We start from the raw sequence: 19,478 nt of genomic DNA on the forward strand, positions 1-19,478 counted from the left end.
CTGTGCTCCCCGGAGATGGAGGTCAGAGTCCCGGGATCACTCGGTGGCAGCTCCCTGACAGATATTTTATACAGCAAGTGAACTCAGATGGTGTTTATTCCGATGCAAGGGCAAAGTCAGGCTTGCTGACAGTGCAGCCATCCGTGCACTGGAGTGGACAGGAGGGACTCACACACACACACACAAACACATGCATACACACATGCACAAAATTATAGAAGCCGTGCATGTGTTTGTTCAGGTTTGATGAGTTTCTTTGGCATGTCCGTCACAGCAAAGGGAGCAGTGTTTAGGCCAAACACTCTGAGTGAAAGCACCTCTCGCACAGAAGGCATGTTAGTAGGGCTCATAGCAAAACAATTGTTAATTTGGTGATAAAAGCATGAAATTTGGCAAATATATTCTAAATTAACTAATGATTATTTATCTACAGTATATGGAGCCATCTTGGAGCTGACAACTAATGAGCTACAGGGGTCAATAAAGAATTACGCAGGGGTCAAAATTTAAAAATGCTCCAATCATGTTGAAAACTATACCACATTATTTGTCTGATCATAACAATTCCCAAAAGGTATATTTTGGACGATCTATGACTGAATTCCATGGAGTTATGGGTAAAAACAGCAAAAATGGTGCCAAAGGTCAGTTCCAGTTTGTACAGGGGTCAAATGTTAAAGTTGCTCCAATTTGGTTAAAAAAATGATGCAAATTATTGGTTGAAATAAAAGGTTTAATAAATGGAATAGCAATAATGTGGTATAGGTTTCAACATGACTGGAACATTTTTAAATTTTGACCCCTGTTTAATTCTTTATGGACCCCTGTAGCTCATTCGAGGTCAGCTCCAGGATGGCTCCATATCTGAAAATAAATATTAGTTAATTTAGAACATGTGTGTCAAATTCCATGCTTTTATCATAAAATGAACAACTTTTATGGAAAGTTTGGCTAAACTGCACCACTATGTGCATGGCAGCCTTTAGCGTTTGATCCTCACCAACACCTGATGCCAGTACCAGTGAATGCTGGCATGTGCATATTGTGTGACCTTTGCATTTGCACGGAGTTTGGTGGTGTTTAATGGAGCATGTCAACTGCTGCTTCCTGGCCCAACACAGTCTCACGCCAGTTCATGGGACTGGCTTACGAAAAGTACATTAATCTATGGGGTCATGACGGGGGTATGAAAATGGGGCATTTTGCATAATGGAGGCACAAATTCATTTTGTGACGGGGGCCACAACATGTGGGGTGAAAGAGGGGATCTAGAGGGGTCATGGTTAACATTTGAGGAGGGTACACATTTACGGTCTATGGTTATAGTTATAATTAGGAGAAGGGGAAAATTATAAATAGCAAAATGAAAAAAAGTGCTTTTCGTGACAGGGCACCCAAAACAAAACAAAACAAAAACAAACAAACAAAAAAACATGAGACCAGGCTGCCTGGTCAGTGTCTTTTCAGCTGTCTTTTTCCCATATTATCATGGATTTGGAGATTCCAAACAATCTGGCACTTTAGAGCCTGTTACACAAACACTGCTAGTGGTGTGTAAAGGGCAACCGTGCGACTAGTGAGGTTGAGTGGCACAGCCTGGCGAGTGCTGGCAATCGTGTGGCATGACTGTGGCAAAATAGTGGCGATCAATGTAATCAACATGCCATCTGTGTGTCATCACAGTGGTAAAACTATTTCCAGCAAACCACCTTTCAATGTTCAGTTAAACTGATTTCAGTATGTGTTGATCCTCATCCTCACTCTCAGTACTCGCAGTACTGTGACTTTCCTGACTAGTTTCAAGGTCAGCAGAGAGTTTAACAGGGTACATTCAGACAGAACAACATTGTGACCCGTTTTTCATTCCCTGGTCCACATCACAGCTGTAATTAACGTAATGAAGATCAATTAACTGTCCCGGTGTCTGTCCTGTTACTGAGCAGTTGCTGTCCCCTCTGTTCACTCAAGCTTTGCCTTGGGCAGGAAATGAGGAAGAGACCTCTTTATGTCCACGCTCGGTGCCAGTCCTCCTGTCATTAAATGGTTCAACATAAGGCTGTGGACAGCGTGATAATGGCACCTTCATCTTTTTGCTGTCATTTCTAATTGGCTAGTGGGTTTCGTGAAAGTCAGTGTTGCACATGCGACTGTCAGAGAAACAGAAGAGCGATGAGAAGTGATGTCTGATTAAACAGGGGATATCTCAAAGAAAGACCAAAAGGCGGTCATTTAAAGGCGGACTTTAATCTTGTGTTATTCAGAAATCCTCACAACCAAGAAAGATTAGAGTGCCACACTCAAACTAATGATTTGCTCCCAATTAAAGACAGGCTCAAGGGAATCGTTGGAGCCTTTGGAGAAACGGGCTTCAGGACAGCCGAGAAGAAGCATGACTTTGGGTTCACATATACGAAATCTTTCCATCTTGATGTTTATTTGCTGTACTTGAGTGTAGTCCCTTATACACAAAAATAGGACTTCCCATACTGTACTCAGGGTATTATCCTACACAATTAACTGAGCTCATCAGATGCCACAGTTTATTTTTTTGTCTTTTTTTATTATTAAACTGGCATGGAAGTTGTTCTTACGTTACATACATTATTATTATTATTATTATTATTATTATTATTATTATTATTATTATTATTATTATTATTGAGCCTTATATCCAACCATCCTTATATCAACTTTATCATTTTGAGGCTTACAATGGGGTGGAGACTATTCAACTGTATATTTAATGAAATTTATAACATTTGATCAGGCCACCAGTAAACTAACAGCCATCCATGACTAGACATTATTTAAACACATTAGCAGCACACTAGAGAGCAGGGTTGGTGGGCAAGTGGTTAATGCACTTGGTTTCAGTGCGGAAGGTTCCCGGTTCAAATCCCACATCCCATCTGCTTACATTAGCAGCACACTAGAATGTGGATATCCTAGCATACATCCAATTTCTATACCCACTTATTCCAATTAAATGTCACGGACGGAGGAGCTATCCCAGCAGTCACAGGGCGTAGTCACGGGGTACACCCTGGATAGTCCACATATAGACAGACAAACACATTCACACATGCATGCGGTCAATTTAAACTATTACATTAACCTTTTGGATGCGGGAGGAACCTGGAGCACCCAGAAGGGACTGTAGATGATGGAATTCCTAAATTCCTTGCAATTGAATGTTGAGAAACATTGTTCTTAAATTGTTGGACTATGTTTTCATGCAGTTGTTCACAAAGTGGTGATCCTCGCACCATCTTTGCTTGTGAATGGCTGAGACTTTTGGGGATGCTCCTTTTATACCCAATCATGAGTGTCCACAGTTCCCAAACGCTTACTGAGTGTTGTTAGAAGGAAAGATGATGTAAAACAGTGGTAAATATCAATCAATCAATCAATCAATTTTTTTTTATATAGCGCCAAATCACAACAAACAGCACAACAATATACCGCTGTCCCAGCTTTTTTGAAACGTGTTGCAGGCATCCATTTCAAAATGTGCAAATATTTGCACAAAAACAATAAAGTTTATCAGTTTGAACATTACATATCTTGTCTTTGTGGTGTATTCAATTGAATATAGGTTGAAGAGCATTTGCAAATCATTGTATTCTGTTTGTATTTACGTTTTACACAACATCCCAACTTCATTGGAATTGAGGTTGTATTTCTTTTTATTTATGTAACTTTTTAATGTTAATTTACTGTGTTATTGTATTTACAAATTGTTTGGGATCTTGTTATCATATACACACTATTATTATTATTATTATTATTATTATTATTATTATTAGCACTATTATTAATATTACTATCAGTATTATTGTTATTTTATTTTTACTTCTATTTTGTCTTTTCTGCATTTTGCTGTAAGCAGGTGCTTTTAATTTGACAGAGATGATGGCGAAAGACATTAAAAGCACTACTGATTTCATTCAAGGTACCAACATTACACTTAACTAAATTGACTAAACCAACCATACACGCTAACCATAATCAAACCATACACACACACGTACGCACACACGCACGTACATACACTGAGAGCACTTGGCTTAGACCTCAAAGGTTTCTGAAGAACTCAACCCATATTTTTTATGTTAGTTTACTGTCTTCGTATTTATAAATTGTTTAGGTTGTTGTTATCATATGCACACTATTATTATTACTTTATGTTTACTTCTATTTTGTCATTTGGTGTTTAAATGGACCACAATGGGAATAAGTGTTGCCACTTTCTTGTGCCATCCATGTATTTTTAACATACTTACAATTATATTATATAATTACATGAAACTTAATAAATAAAATCACTTGTGTTTTTAATATTTAGATGATTTACTGCCCACTGATTGGAGTGTGAGTCCTGAATGTAAATATCAGTGTCCATTTTTGAGTGCTGTTAGCTAATATATGTAGCTTCTCTAAAAATATTAGTCCTATCAATGTTTGGTTTTGGTACCATTCATCCTTGACCCAAAATACATACCAAAGGGCAAAGGTCAGTTAACCCCAGCTTGTTTGTTATTAAAATTGAATACACAGACCCACAGCTGTTGGCTTTTCTGCATTTTGCTGTACGCAGGTGCTTTTAATTTGATCAATAGAGATGGGGGCAGAATACATTAAAAGCACTACACATTTCACTTATGGTGCCATCATGACACTTAACTCACTCATGGTAACAGCAACATAACACTTAACTAAACTGACTAAGCCAAATGAACTACAAAACACAATAAATCAAGAACACTAACAACACTGTTAAACTAACATGAACCACAAGAACAACATTTAAAACCCCAAACTCCCATGGTGCATTGCAGCAATACATCCATTGTTTATTGGTTCACTAAAATTGCTAATTTATCCAAAAATATGTGTCCTATCAGCTTTCTGTTTTCACAGCGTTCATCCTTGAACCAAAATACATAAGCATACCAAACAGTAAATGTCAGCTCTCCCTGGTTTTTGCGTGATCAAACACATGCACGTACACATGCACACAGAGGCTGTTATAATATAGAAGCTAAAAGTTGTTCTTCTCTGTTTGAAAATCTGGTCTGTGGCTCACAGACCAGATTTTTAGGCGCATACCACAACCTATATATATATACAGGACTGTGTGATATTATATCATTAATTATTCTAAGGACAGTACATGCAATACAGAATGTGAAATAATATGATAAAAACTTAAATAAACAAAATGTACAATAAATATCTTAACCTTAATTTTAAATCTCTTTATTATAATATCTTAAAGACCTTATTAAGAAAGAGAACGTTTGGTTGCTTTTAGCACAATCACATAGCAATTTTAAAATACTGAACAAGAGCAATCTGTGAGTGTTGTAGTTTATTTGACGCCTTATATCACAGCATTGATGTGCTGATTCCAACAGTGTGATACTTGTTTGTTTTTATAAAAAAAATGCTTAACTACTCTTAACCTAGTTGAAGACAGATACCTCCGATTGTAAAAGAAAAAAGGAAGGAGCTTGAACACGATATTATTTTTGATGTGCATGGGGGGTGGTTCTATCTATATACCACCAGGTTATAAAAGAATTGCTGTTTCAATTATTGAATCAGGAATGTGACATAATGCTTGAAGGAAGTACAAATTCCCTGATGTCATGCAGCCCTACAGCCAATGAAGCACCTCCAAACTGTTAGTATCCAGAGGGCAAAGATACAGAACTACTGAGCAATCCAAGAATTACAGAGGTGGTACCAAGGCCCTGAAAGGAGTGGGTATAGGCACCTCTAGGCTGGCCCTTCAGGAATCGACCTCGAGACAGGCCCTCTCCCCACCATCACACAACAGTAGATGCCACCTCTAAGGGCAGAGGATCAGTGGTGGGCACAGTTCCGATAATCCGATAACCGATAATTATCAAAGATAATATTTTTATTATCAGATTATCTTTTTAGATAACTTTAAAGACCATTATTGGACTAATTATCTTGCGATAAAGTTTTGTCTGATAATTTTTAGACCAATAACATGGTAAACAAAGCTGAACAGCTACAAACAGTTATAAAAATTAAAATCAGTTGAGCATCTACCTGCTAAATATTTCATAGCAGATGTGTAGTTGTACCCTCTGCAAAACAGAGGAGAGCTGTTTCTAGAAGAAACAGTTGCTTCTATTCTCTGCAGGCAAAGGAGAACTGGTCACCAAAAAAAACCCTAATTTCTTTTAACCCCATACTGATATGCGGGCAATATCACCCAAGTCATCCAGAGGCATACATTTTTAACTTATGGTTGAAAATGTAATCAAACTAATTTTGGACATATCAGATATATGTTTTAGTTTTAAAGTAATGTGGTAATTTTTAAGGTTTTAGTGTGGACATGCTGTGTCCAGGTGCATTATGGGTGATAGGGTAATCTCAGTACGTTCACAACAGGAGAAATGCATTGAGACACTCTGATCAGGCTCCACAGACAACAGCATTAAACTCTAGTGCCTAAAACTCTTGTGAATATATTCTCTGGGTTTATAAGATGCTATTACGTTTGTGTTTATTAAATCCACCCATCTTAAATGTAGCAGACACAGATTATCTGGAATTTTGTTTTGGCAAGTTTTCAAGGTCTTTACTGCCATCTACTGGACAGTAGTGTTCATGGCAGTATTCAAACTGAGGCTGGGCTGATATTTTCAATCACTGTACTCAGTTCCAGCTCAAACTGTACCACAGAACCACACGGTGTAAAAGTTCAGAGCGCACGATTTATGTTCTCACACACGTTGTGTAAGCTTTTTTCAAACTTAATTTACAAAACTCTTGATGGGAGACATTAAAGTTGAAAAAAACAAAAAACATTACAAGACAGGTTTGCACATGCACAGTGCGAGAGGTTGGATGTTTGTTGCGATTCAGCAGCAGGATACCCTCACGATGACTGACCAGAATATCAAACAGGTTTGATTTTCATTTGACCATACAATCGGCAATCAGGAGGTGGTTGTGAGATGTTAAACGCAGCTCGTTACTCCATGTATACTAAATGATGCAGGACGCGCGATTAACCTGGAACTCGGTGCGATCCAAAAAATTCTTGCACAAATGAAAAATCAGCTGAAAAAGGGCCAAAGCTCGCACAGTGTAAACCCAACTTAAGTACTGAACGTCTGGCACCAGTAGATCATGGCAGTGTTCTATTTATTTTTGACACCGGTTATATCAGACGGTTATCTAATTACAACTTGGCTTTTTTTTTTTTTTTTTTGAAAATGGCTGTTTTTACAAATAAAAAAAATGGAATATTTTACAAAAGCACATTTATCTGTAAACACCAACACTCGACACACGTCACATTAACATGTTGATTTACATAGAATGAATGACTCAACCAAATCAGTTTTAGCTGAGGCACATTTTACCGAGAATCCTTTGCGATCTGTCTGTGTTTGTTACAAAAGTTTAGAATTAGTGCATTATTCAACATTAAAAGATATATGTTATATTTTAACTTTGTACAAATGACAGAATTGACATTAATGGGGTTATTCTATCAATATTCATTTTATTTATACACAAACCATAACTCAGCATTGCTTTATTTTCCAAGACAGCATTGTGATTGAGTAGAGAGTTGAGCTTTGTGGCTCCTCTCAGCTTGCTTCTGTGCTGGAAGCCATGTAGTAAACAGGAGCTTCCAGCAGGAGACAAGATGTTCAAAGGCAGAAGTGCTGGCTCATTGTTTGGGTCTGTTGTCCATTTTGATGCTACCAGAAGCGATTGTGGTGTTAAAACTCAAAATCAGCTTGTTAGTAGTTGCAAGTGTACCAGAGACAATACTGGAATTTATCAGTTATCTGTAACTTCCAATACATTTTTGGGTGGTTTATCATTTTATCTTTATCAAAGATAGGTTTTCAGTTATCTGATTATCTGTTATTGAAGTTAATTTTTTGGTTATCTGTGCCCACCACTGCCGAGGATACAGGTCAATGGTGCCAGACAAAGCCTTGACAAATATTCCAGCCTGTCAGGTCAACATGCGATGTATCTTTAGTTCCAGTGAAGAAGCTCTGAGGCCTTTCACTCAGAACAAAAAAAAAAAAAAAAACAGAGAAACAATATTTTGCACGTTTGAGTGATTATTATGTTTCCACCTTTACTGTCACGTTTGGGCAAGTACATCCTGGAAGTCATAAGTGACATCAAGGTGTACTCAGAAAATACTGACTTGTTGTGCCATAGGCTGTTACAACCAGCATCACTGTGGCCACCAGTGCTGATTTTAACTAAAGTATGTGGTCTGAGGGAGTGATGTCAGTTGGGGGAATGGACGGAAGGAGGTGGAGAAAGAGTGGAGTTGGTGCATTTTTGTCCTCTGCTGTAAGTCTGAAGGTTTGTGATAATTAATACATGTCGTGCGCGTGATGAATGAAGACAGGTGGAGGACTTCATCATGCCAAGACAGACTGACTCCCTCCCTGGACAGGAGGGAACCATGACCTGGCCAACACCTCAAAAAAAAAAGGGATCTACCCTTGAAACTCACTCTGTGTGTGATTACACTCACTGCTCTCTATGGAAGCTACAAAGACAAAATACAGTTACAATATGTTCATGATTTAGCAATTCAATATAGTTTGTTCTGTGTATGCAAACATTCATATGCTGTGTGCATAAAGTGTGTTCTGTGGTGTGGACATCAGAACGTGTACCTTTCAGAGGGTAATTACTTTTTCTCATATGTTGGAGCATGATTAATGAGCTTCTGGCCAAAAGGCTGTGAGCATAGGTGTCCTGGTTTTGGTTCTGAAGCTCAGTTACTGATATGAGAGGTCCAGTCATATTGTCTCTGTGACATCCCTTTGGCTCTTCTCAGCACTAAAGTGAACATTGTATGAGATGAAAGAAATATTAAACTATATGAGCTCTGTCAAGCTTGTAATTTCTGTTCTCCCTTTTATTCAACATTAAGTGTGGATATACTGTGTAGTGCAGAATCAGAATTGAATTTATTGCCAAGTAAGTTCTCACATACACAGAATGTGATCTGGTGTCATTGGTTCATAAACAACAATAAAAAGAAAAGGTAAAAAAAAAAACTTCTGTAAGAAATAAAGGAGTCAAATAGACAAATGGGTAAAACTAACCCTAACCACTATCAAATAAATATAACATATTGGAATGGGGCTGTGCAAGGCAAGTAGATGTACAGTACCTTTCAGTGCAGGGGTGATCAATCAGGGGTGGGCAATGTCCCGCAAAATTGTTTGGTCTGGCAATTCATGAATCCAAAAAAAGCAGCTGAGTTATACTACAAATTATGAGCAAATTAGCAATTACATTTTTTGCCTGATGTCACACAAAATAACACAATGACATACTCAAGGTGGTTTCTTCTGTTTGTACACCTGTCCAGCTCACAGTTGGGGTGAACACAACATTCACAGCAAGCTACTTCTCACAGTATAGCCCCTGGATGGCCTTAGAAAAACAGAAATGGCCCTGGATATGAAAGTCAGACCCACAAGTAATTGGAGGCTGACAATTTTTTGCATCTTGCCTCCATGGAGTTGGAATGAAACAGTCGAGATGTGCTTGTTTTCTTTAAATCAAGAGTTTAAAAAATGATCACATTAACCATTCAGCAACTGTGTCAGGCTGGGCTGTTATTGGCCTATTCAGTTTGTGATTAGGAAAACCTGAGCTTGTCCATCCATTTGAGACACTGATGAGTTCAGGCACATGCAAAGAAACATGCTCAAGTCATGATATCACATTTTCTAGTGAAAGAAAATGAAGCAGCACTGTAGATATAACCACAAGAAAAACATATTTTTGATTGTCTATTTAAAATAGCCTTCTAAATTGTGTTGACTGGTAAGTAAGTCCCTTTGGCTTCTCTGTTGTTTTCACTCTGCCACAGCAGATCCGAGGTGGACCTACGTGTTGATTTGGCACAACTTTTATGCTGGATGCCCTTCCTGATGCAACCCTACGTTGCATGGAGAATGGGCAGGGGTGGCCTTGAACCAGGAACCTTCCACACTAGAAATTAGCATACTTAACTGGTTGACCACCAACCCTGCCCTTGTGTTGGACTGGTCTCCAAGTAACTTAAGAAGACATAAGTCCTATATAGGAATGAATGCTCAGTGTTGCTGATGCTTATCCCTGGATGTCACATTGTGAAGTGGTTGAGAGTCTATGATTCCCCCTGGATGGGAATCCAGTCCAAGACAGATTACTTCCCAAGCAGAGACCAGTATCCCTTCACAAAAGGTGGACTGAAACAGTGCAGATGAAGGGCCTCATTTATCAAATGATCAAGCATGGAGCTGTGATTATACAGTGCATACAAGCATTTCAATGTAAAGTATAGAATTTGTCAACTTGTATTCTGAATCGTGTGTAAATATGCACTCATCTCTGACCATATGTATGCACAGCTTCTACTGGTTGAACACAGAAACTGCAGCTTGAACCATTGCTGTCATCACAATATGCAACCTCATCCACAAAGTCAAGTATGGGAGCAAGTGTGGGAGTATGGTCCTTTGCCACATTCATGACAAGATGGAATTTCCTTGCATCCTAGATGGCAACCACCCAGGCAGACAACTGGTCGATCCCCACATAATTAAAATAACCATCTATGTACTGCAGCCAGGTGATGTGTGGGTGCCCCCTTGTCCTTCTCCAGCCACTGAGTTTTTCAACTCTCAGGCATGCATGCATTGGATTACACACAGAGAAATTTGCCACATGGCTAAGAGTCTTCACAGAAACATGACTAAAATGTCAAAGCTGACATTCCCTCACAATGCACGTGATACTCCTCATCTTAGTCCCTCTAAGTAACCTTTTATTTGATACAAAGTCATTCCAGGTGTTGTGTGGGCCGCTGAAGAGGAGGTACTGCTGGCCCACCACCACTAGAGGGCGCCCTGCCTGGAGTGCGGGCTCCAGGCACCAGAGGGCGCTGCCGCCTCACAGGAGCAGCCAGGACGACAGCTGTCAACCATCACTAGAGACAGCTGATCCCAATCAAAACGGAGGTATATCAGCAGGACGGCATCTCCACCTCATTTGCCGAGATATCGCCATACCTAAGAGGTAACGTACTCAGCCGATTGTATTCTTGACGGTAATACCTTGTTGCTTGTGTGTTGGATAAGCAGATAGTGAGTGGTACAGCGGGAGATTGTAGTGGACTTCTTGGATAAGTACTCACACTCCTGCACTCACCAGTATTTTCCTGACGAGAGGTGGAGGTGGACTCTCCACCCTCTGTGTTGCTGGGTGCAGCCGCGCCCACACCTGACTGTTTCTGTTTCCTGCCAGCAGTACCGGATCCGGCGAGCGGAGGCAGTGGCCACCTGGGAATTCGGGACTTGGCGGCTCCAGTATCCCCGGGGTCCGGTGGCGGCGGAGATCGGGTTGGTTCCGGTTCGACTTGGACAGACGTCTCCTATCGTCGAGCCTGCCCACACGACACCTTTGAATTAAACTTAAGCTCTCTATTGTTATCAGTTGTATTTGTTGTGCCCTTTTTTCACAACAGTAAAAACAGTATATTTGATTCCTCCATTGTCCGTTCATTGTCGCCCCCTGTTGTGGGTCCGTGTTCCTACACTTTCACAACACCTGGAGTTTTCAAGGATCCTCCAAAGGGGCCAAGTACCAAAGATCTCCAGTCATTGCCTTAGGTCACTTGTTAATGCCCAACGTTTACAACCATACAGAAAGACAGGTATCAACAGGACCCCAAAGACTTGGACCTTGATTCTTCTAAAAATCAACATCACCAAATACCCCTGTCCAGGAACATCATGACTCAATAAGTTCTTTCCAGGCATTTCTCGATCTCAAAGGCAAGGCACCCAGTGAATGTACACCTGTTTGATAAAATGGATAATATTTCTTCTTACAATCTAGATTTAGAACCTTTTCTCTGCACAGTTTGATAAATGAGGGCTATATACAACCCCTGGCAAAAATTATGGAATCACCGGCCTCGGAGGATGTTCATTCAGTTGTTTAATTTTGTAGAAAAAAAGCAGATCACAGACATTACACAAAACTAAAGTCATTTCAAATGGCAACTTTCTGGCTTTAAGAAACACTATAAGAAATCAAGAAAAAAGTTTGTGGCAGTCAGTAATGGTTACTTTTTTAGACCAAGCAGAGGAAAAAAATATGGAATCACTCAATTCTGAGGAAAAATTATGGAATCACCCTGTAAATTTTCATCCCCAAAACTAACACCTGCATCATATCAGATCTGCTCGTTAGTCTGCATCTAAAAAGGAGTGAACACACCTTGGAGAGCTGTTGCACCAAGTGGACTGACATGAATCATGGCTCCAACACGAGAGATGTCAATTGAAACAAAGGAGAGGATTATCAAACTCTTAAAAGAGAGTAAATCATCACGCAATGTTGCAAAAGATGTTGGTTCTTCACAGTCAGCTGTGTCTAAACTGATGACCAAATACAAACAACATGGGAAGGTTGTTAAAGGCAAACATACTGGTAGACCAAGGAAGACATCAAAGCGTCAAGACAGAAAACTTAAAGCAATATGTCTCAAAAATCGAAAAATGTACAACAAAACAAATGAGGAACGAATGGGAGGAAACTGGAGTCAACGTCTGTGACCGAACTGTAAGAAACCGCCTAAAGGAAATGGGATTTACATACAGAAAAGCTAAACGAAAGGCATCATTAACACCTAAACAGAAAAAAACAAGGTTACAATGGGCTAAGGAAAAGCAATTGTGGACTGTGGATGACTGGATGAAAGTCATATTCAGTGATGAATCTCGAATCTGCATTGGGCGAGGTGATGATGCTGGAACTTTTGTTTGGTGCCTTTCCAATGAGATTTATAAAGATGACTGCCTGAAGAGAACATGTAAATTTCCACAGTCATTGATGATATGGGGCTGCATGTCAGGTAAAGGCACTGGGGAGATGGCTGTCATTACATCATCAATAAATGCACAAGTTTATGTTGATATTTTGGACAATTGAAAGGATGTTTGGGGATGATGAAATCATTTTTCAAGATGATAATGCATCTTGCCATAGAGCAAAAACTGCAAAAACATTCCTTGCAAGAAGACACATAGGGTCAGTGTCAATGAACAGATCTGATTTGATGCAGGTGTTAATTTGGGGGATGAAAATTTACAGGGTGATTCCATAATTTTTTCCTCAGAATTGAGTGATTCCATATTTTTTTTCCTCTGCTTGGTCTAAAAAAGTAACCATTACTGACTGCCACAATCTTTTTTTCTTGATTTCTTATAGTGTTTCTTAAAGCCAGAAAGTTGCCATTTGAAATGACTTTAGTTTTGTGTCATGTCTGTGATCTGCTTTTTTTCTACAAAATTAAACAACTGAATGAACATCCTCTGAGGCCGGTGATTCCATAATTTTTGCCAGGGGTTGTATATATATATATATATATATATATATATATATATATATATATATATATATATATATATATATAATCCTGACTGTTCACTGCTGGAAACCTTAGGAAACATCCAAATCTTATTGTTATTGCCAGTATAAAATTCTTACAGCACTTTTTTTTTATGTGCAAAAAAAACCTGATGAACATCTTAGACTTTTTACATACAAATATGGCATGGAGGACAAGCATGTGAAGTGTGAATGTCAAGGTGCAACTGATACTGTTTTTTCTGTGTAAGACTTAAAAAAATACATTACAAAAACATATCTATAACATGGTTCTGCAGATTGCTCAGCCTTTCCAAATTTTCCTTGGCAGGGAGAAAGTGTCTAATTCAAATGTGATTGGAAAGTAAATGTAGTTCTGTGTTATCCAGAGTGTTTCTGTCCACCGGGGTAAAAGCAGAATTTAATACAAAACTCACTGTCAAATTACAATATCTTGTATGGAGAGTGCTTGCAGATTTAGCAACCCCCCCCCCCCCCCCCCCAGCCTCTGAGCTGTGGATGAGTGGACAATAATGGGGCAATTGCACTGGGCTTTAGGGAATGGCAGTGTCGCACTCTGCCAGTGTTTGTGTCGGGGATAGCGAGCAGAGGCAGGGGTGGAGAGGTTTAATTTAGCAGATGGTCGCACAGGAACCCTCAGGGTGTCACTAACTGTACGTTCAGTCATGTGCACACACGAACACAAAGGCACACCTGAGCGTACGTTGTGACTGACAGGTAAACCCACGTAGGGGCGGTTTCTGTCCTCTAAACATCCTGGTGGCAGGCTGGGAGAGCTGGGAAAATTTTCTTTGGCATTTATAAATGGAAAGATGTGACAAGGCTGTTCGCTTACATTTCACATTTGCTAACATTTCTTGTCGACCTTGGTGGCACATCTGTTGTTATGAAGTTTAATTAAAAGTGAGATGAATGGACTTGATGTAGCTATGTTTGACAAAATAGCCGACACTGATTTTTGCAGTTTTAATTTTCTCTTCAAGGTCAAAGGTGCCACCCCTTAAAACCTTTCACTGGTGACAATGCAAAGAACATTTCCATCATCCCAAATGTAACTTTAATTATAAAGTTTGGATGTTGTCTGCAGCTTTTTTTCTTTTTTCTTATCTTTGTACAGAACATCTAGGCTGAAGGCTGAATGAGATGTTTGGGTGATGATAAAAATAAATAAATAAAACTAAATCCTCCTCGGCCATCTCCCTCATCTGCCATGAGGACCCCTAGGACCAAAGGGCACCAATATTTTGAATGTGGGCACCGCCACATTGAATGGTCACGTGCCATCCGCCTGATCGCCATGATGACCCGTAGAACCAAAGGGCGTCACCACATTGAATGGTCACATGATGTGATCTAAAATAGCACAGGGGAAGAATTAATTCGGTTGCGGCAATGTCACTTCCAGTTTGCTTTCACGTCAGATCAGTTACCGACGTGACAATACGTGGCTGTTGACGTGTTTTACCATAGAGATACATTATGTAGTTGAGAGTGGTATTTGCTCTTGAATTCCAAATTTACATAATTATATGTTTGAATTTAGTTAGATTTCTGCTGTTGGGGCCTTAGTGTGGCCTTGAGATATTCAGAGGGCTTGGATAATATCGCTGAGGAGCGATATAAAACCAAATTAGCAGCAGGACTGGCATCTTGTCCGTACCAACACGAAGTTGGACAATAGAAAAATTATCCTACACAATGGCCAGCTGTTCAGTTTCCTGATATTTATTTCTACCTCATAGACACACAAGGTATTTATGAAAGTAATTTTTTTGTATTTTATATTTTTTATATCATATATGCATTGTGAATTGCTGGTCTGTTCCAGGAGGAGCCTTGCTGCTGTTTATTTCTTCCCAAAGTAACACATGACACTGATCGATGTGATGAATAATCCTCTTGGTATGTCATCATTATGCTTTATGAAATACTGACCTGTGCCAAGGAAAGCCATGCTGCCCAAATTTTACATTCTGTGTTTTGTTTTTAATATCGTGATGGATTTTAAATTTCTTTTTCGCTTTGTTGGTTCAACCCACTGCCTTGCATTTCCCAGGCATTAAAAAAACAAAAAAACAAAAACAGTGGCTAAAATGTAAAAAAAAAAAATTCCTCACATTGAATTAAACTGTCCGCTACTTAAACAATCCACCCAGCTTGATTATTGTCACACCAGCCAGCATTGCGAAGCACGTTACTTCACAGATGTAGTGCCTGGATGTGCGACCGAGTCAACAGACCGAAAATGTGTCTAAGATTTCAAGTAAGTAGTGCGTAGTACTGAAATTGGCCCAGGGCACCACACAGATCATCAAAATTCATCGAGAATCTGCAGTATTCTTTAAATCTGAGGCAGAATATTTGCTTAAGCTTGAAAATAACATAATAATTTAGAATATTTTATTCTAGACCATGTTTCCCAACAATTTATTTCTCTGAATCAAATTAATTTGACTTGTTGATCAAGTTTGATCACCGGTGTCCCAGCCCATTTCAATGAAGCTATTGTACATCATAGCCAGGCTATAAACAGATACTGTGAGTGTTGTGTGGAGTAGAGGCAGAGACTGATTTTTATTCCCACTGAAAACTGGCATATATCAGGGGTGTGTTTTGGCTCCTTTGCTGTTTACTGCTTGTATGCACTGGGTGCTGTGTAGGGTTGTGAACATTTGTTGGTGAGGAAAGGTTTACTGACCTTGAATTCACAGACAATGCTGTGACCTTTGTGGAATATATGGATACTCTGATTTCAGCACTTGAGAAGCTGAGTGAGGCATTAGACTGTGTGGGTTTGAAATTGTCCTGGATCAAAAGTAAAATTCAGGCCTTCAACAACTTCCTAGATTCAACCATCAGAAGTGTATCTGTATGTGGTAAAGGAGTTGAACTTATCTCAGCAGTGACATTCATGTCTCTGGGTCCTTAGCCTTTGAGATCAAGAGGTGCCTGGAAAGAGCTTATGGAGTCATGTGGTCACTGGACAGAGGTGTTTGGCAATACTGATATCTTTGCAGGCGAATGACGCTCCAAGTCTTTAGGGTCCTGATGCTGCCTGTCTTGATGTATGGTTGTGAGACTAGGATGCTAACCGGTGACCTAAGGTGACGACTGGATGTCTTTGGTACTAGGTCTCTTTGGAGTATAGCTGGGTACCACTGGAATGACCTTGTATCAAATGAGTGGATACTAAGGGCAACAAGGATGAAGATTGCAAGAAATACTCAAGTACATAATTTTTGAACAAGAAGGTCCTAAGACCCTGACTGGCCAATCAAAATGCTTGCTTGTGTCATGTGACAAAATCATGTACTCAAAATACCAAACATGGAGGCTTGACAGCATGCTGAGAATGAGGGTAAAAACTGTTGAAAGGTATGACAGAGGTAAAATAAATGGACCAGAAAGAGAAGAATTTCCAGAATGAGGGAAGTTAGGATTTATTTATTAATGTAGGACATTAATTTCTGATTTAGGAAGCAGTGGTGGGCAGAGCTAACCAAAAAATTAGCTTCGATAATAGCTACTCATCAAACTGAAAAGTTATCTTTTACAACTATAAAGCTAAACCGTTTTAACACCACAATCACAAACCCAAAGAATGAACCAGCACTTCTGTCTTTGTGCAGTGTGCCCCCTGCTGGAAGCTTCTGTTTACTATGTATTTTACTTTACCGCAGCAAAAGGAGCCTGACCACCAGGTTATCACAAAAAACATCATGAACTATAAAGGGCTTTGAGTGGTAAAATTTCCTAATTCCAGCAATTTAGTCACAAAAACTACCTAAATCCAGGTAGTTAGCCACAAAGAGTACAATTAAGCTAAGTTCTGTTTAGTTATATAGCACAAAATCACAACGTACATTGCCCAAAGGCATTTTTTCCCCTAAAAATTCTGCTCAAAACACCCCAAAAAGTTTTTTTTTTTTTTGCAAGTTTATTAAAAAAAAAACAAAAAAAAACAAAACAAAGAAATCACGTACATAAGTAATAGCACCCTTTGCTCAATACTTTGTTGATGCACCTTTGACAGCAATTACAGCCTCAGGTCTTCTTGAATATGATGCCACAAGCTTGGTGCACGTATCTTTGGGTAGTTTTACCCATTTCTCTTTGCAGCACCTCTTAAGCTGCATTAGGTTGGATAGGGCACAGCCATTTACAGATCTCTCCAGAGATATTCAATCGGATTCAAGTCTGGGCTCTGGCTGGGTCCCTCAAGGACATTCACAGAGTTGTTCTGAAACCACTCCTTTGAAATCTTGGCTGTGTGCTTAGGGTCATTGTCCTGCTGAAAATGAACCGTTGCCCCAGCCTGAAGAGCGCTCTGGAGCAGATTTTCATCCAGGATGTCTCTGTACATTGCGACATTCTTTCTCTCATCCTTCCCACAATCCTGACTAGTCTCTCAGTTCCTGCTCCTGAAAAAAAAACATACCCACAGTATGATGCTGCTACCACCATGATTCACTGTAGGGATGGTGCCTTGGTTTCCTCCAAACATGACAACTGCCATTCACGCCAAAGAGTTCAATGTTTGTATCTTCAGACCAGAGAATTTTGTTTGTCATGGTCTTTGGGTGCATTTTGGTTGTCCTTCTCGAAGGAATATATATATATATATATATATACATTGTGCACATTTCTGAGAATTATAATTATTACATATTCCCACTGAATGTTCTCTGTCATCGAACCACCTGCTTGAGATTGCAAAATGACACATACAAACTTAGTAATTGACCATTTTTGAAACTTCATCATCATTTGTATTCATAATGCAGACCAGTGGTGTTTGCAGGAAACATTATAAACCTGCACAGCACCTGTTCCAAAAGCTATTCTAAAAAAAAAAAAAAAAAAAAATCATTTCAAATATATGAGCAGTGACTGAACTTAAAAAAATAAATAGTAGAGGAAAAATATATATATTTTTTTCTCTCCTTTGTGTTATACGGTATAAACAATTCATAGCATTTCATTAATGTAGTAAGTGGATTACAAGCTGAATCTTAAAAGTTGCTTATTGTTGTGGAAGTGGATTATTCCAGGAACATTGCACTGGTAATTGCTGCACTGGCTGTTCTAATTTCAGGAGAAGAAATTGATTTTAAGTTTTATATTGTTTTCTTCTCGTGGCTTTCTCATTTGTGGAAAGTCTGTTTTATTGTAGATGTGTGTGGTTTGTTAGTGGTCAATTTTGCACTCAGTATTATATTTTGCTCTCTGTTGTTTTTACCCCTTATGTAGTCACACAGTGTCTCAAAGCAAAAAATTAGGGTTCGACTTACTGTGACAGATAAATGCACTTGAGAGTGCAGCTTCACCGTCAAACTCACGGCTGTAAAAAAAAAAAAAAAAAATCACTCCCTGAAAATATTTGAAGCCACCTTGAAAAAAATAAGATTGAAGTTTTTATCATGTGGGATTAAAGTCAAGTTGGGAGCATACGCTGGTGACATGTGATGGCACATTCACCATTTCAGGTAATCATCTTGGGTCCTGGATGTCAACCATCCAGGTGACAACTAGTCGATCCCCTCTTCAACCATCCACTTGCCACAGCCAGGTGAAGCATGGATGTCTCCTTGAGCTTCTCCCACCACTGGGGTCTGAGGCACCAACATGCTGTTTCGTAAGAGTGGAGAAAACATTCTTTGTAGGAGGTGCAACTTAAAAGAAATTAGAGACTGTAAGGTGATGGCAGGAGAGTGTGTCACCAGACAGCATAGGATGGTGGTTTGTAGGATGACTTTGAAAGTGAAGAAGAGAAGAGAGTGAGAACTCAACAAAGGATTAGATGTGGAAGCTGAAGCTGATGTGCAGAGCTGCAATAACAACAGAGACATAAAGTTGATCAGCCATAGCATGAAGTTATGGGTTAGAGTAGTAAAAGCTAGGGTTACAAAACAGGTGAAGATCTGTGAGCAGCAACATGGTTTCATGAGAAGAAAGAGCACTACAGACACATTGTTTGCTTTGAGAATACTGAT

General features: G+C 39.3%; 1 protein-coding gene and 1 long non-coding RNA gene across 2 annotated transcripts in view; both read left to right on the forward strand.

The window, feature by feature from the left end:
* The window catches only part of dntt (deoxynucleotidyltransferase, terminal), a 471,498-nt gene that overhangs the window by 350,288 nt on the left and 101,732 nt on the right, over positions 1 to 19,478 (forward strand). The window lies entirely within an intron of this gene.
* LOC117523447 lies at positions 16 to 15,046 on the forward strand. Its single transcript, XR_004564507.1, has 3 exons — positions 16 to 27; positions 11,524 to 11,531; positions 14,971 to 15,046. It is a non-coding gene; the product is annotated as an uncharacterized LOC117523447 (long non-coding RNA).

This window comes from Thalassophryne amazonica, chromosome 13 (genome assembly GCF_902500255.1).
Source record: "Thalassophryne amazonica chromosome 13, fThaAma1.1, whole genome shotgun sequence".
Lineage (NCBI taxonomy): Eukaryota > Metazoa > Chordata > Actinopteri > Batrachoidiformes > Batrachoididae > Thalassophryne > Thalassophryne amazonica.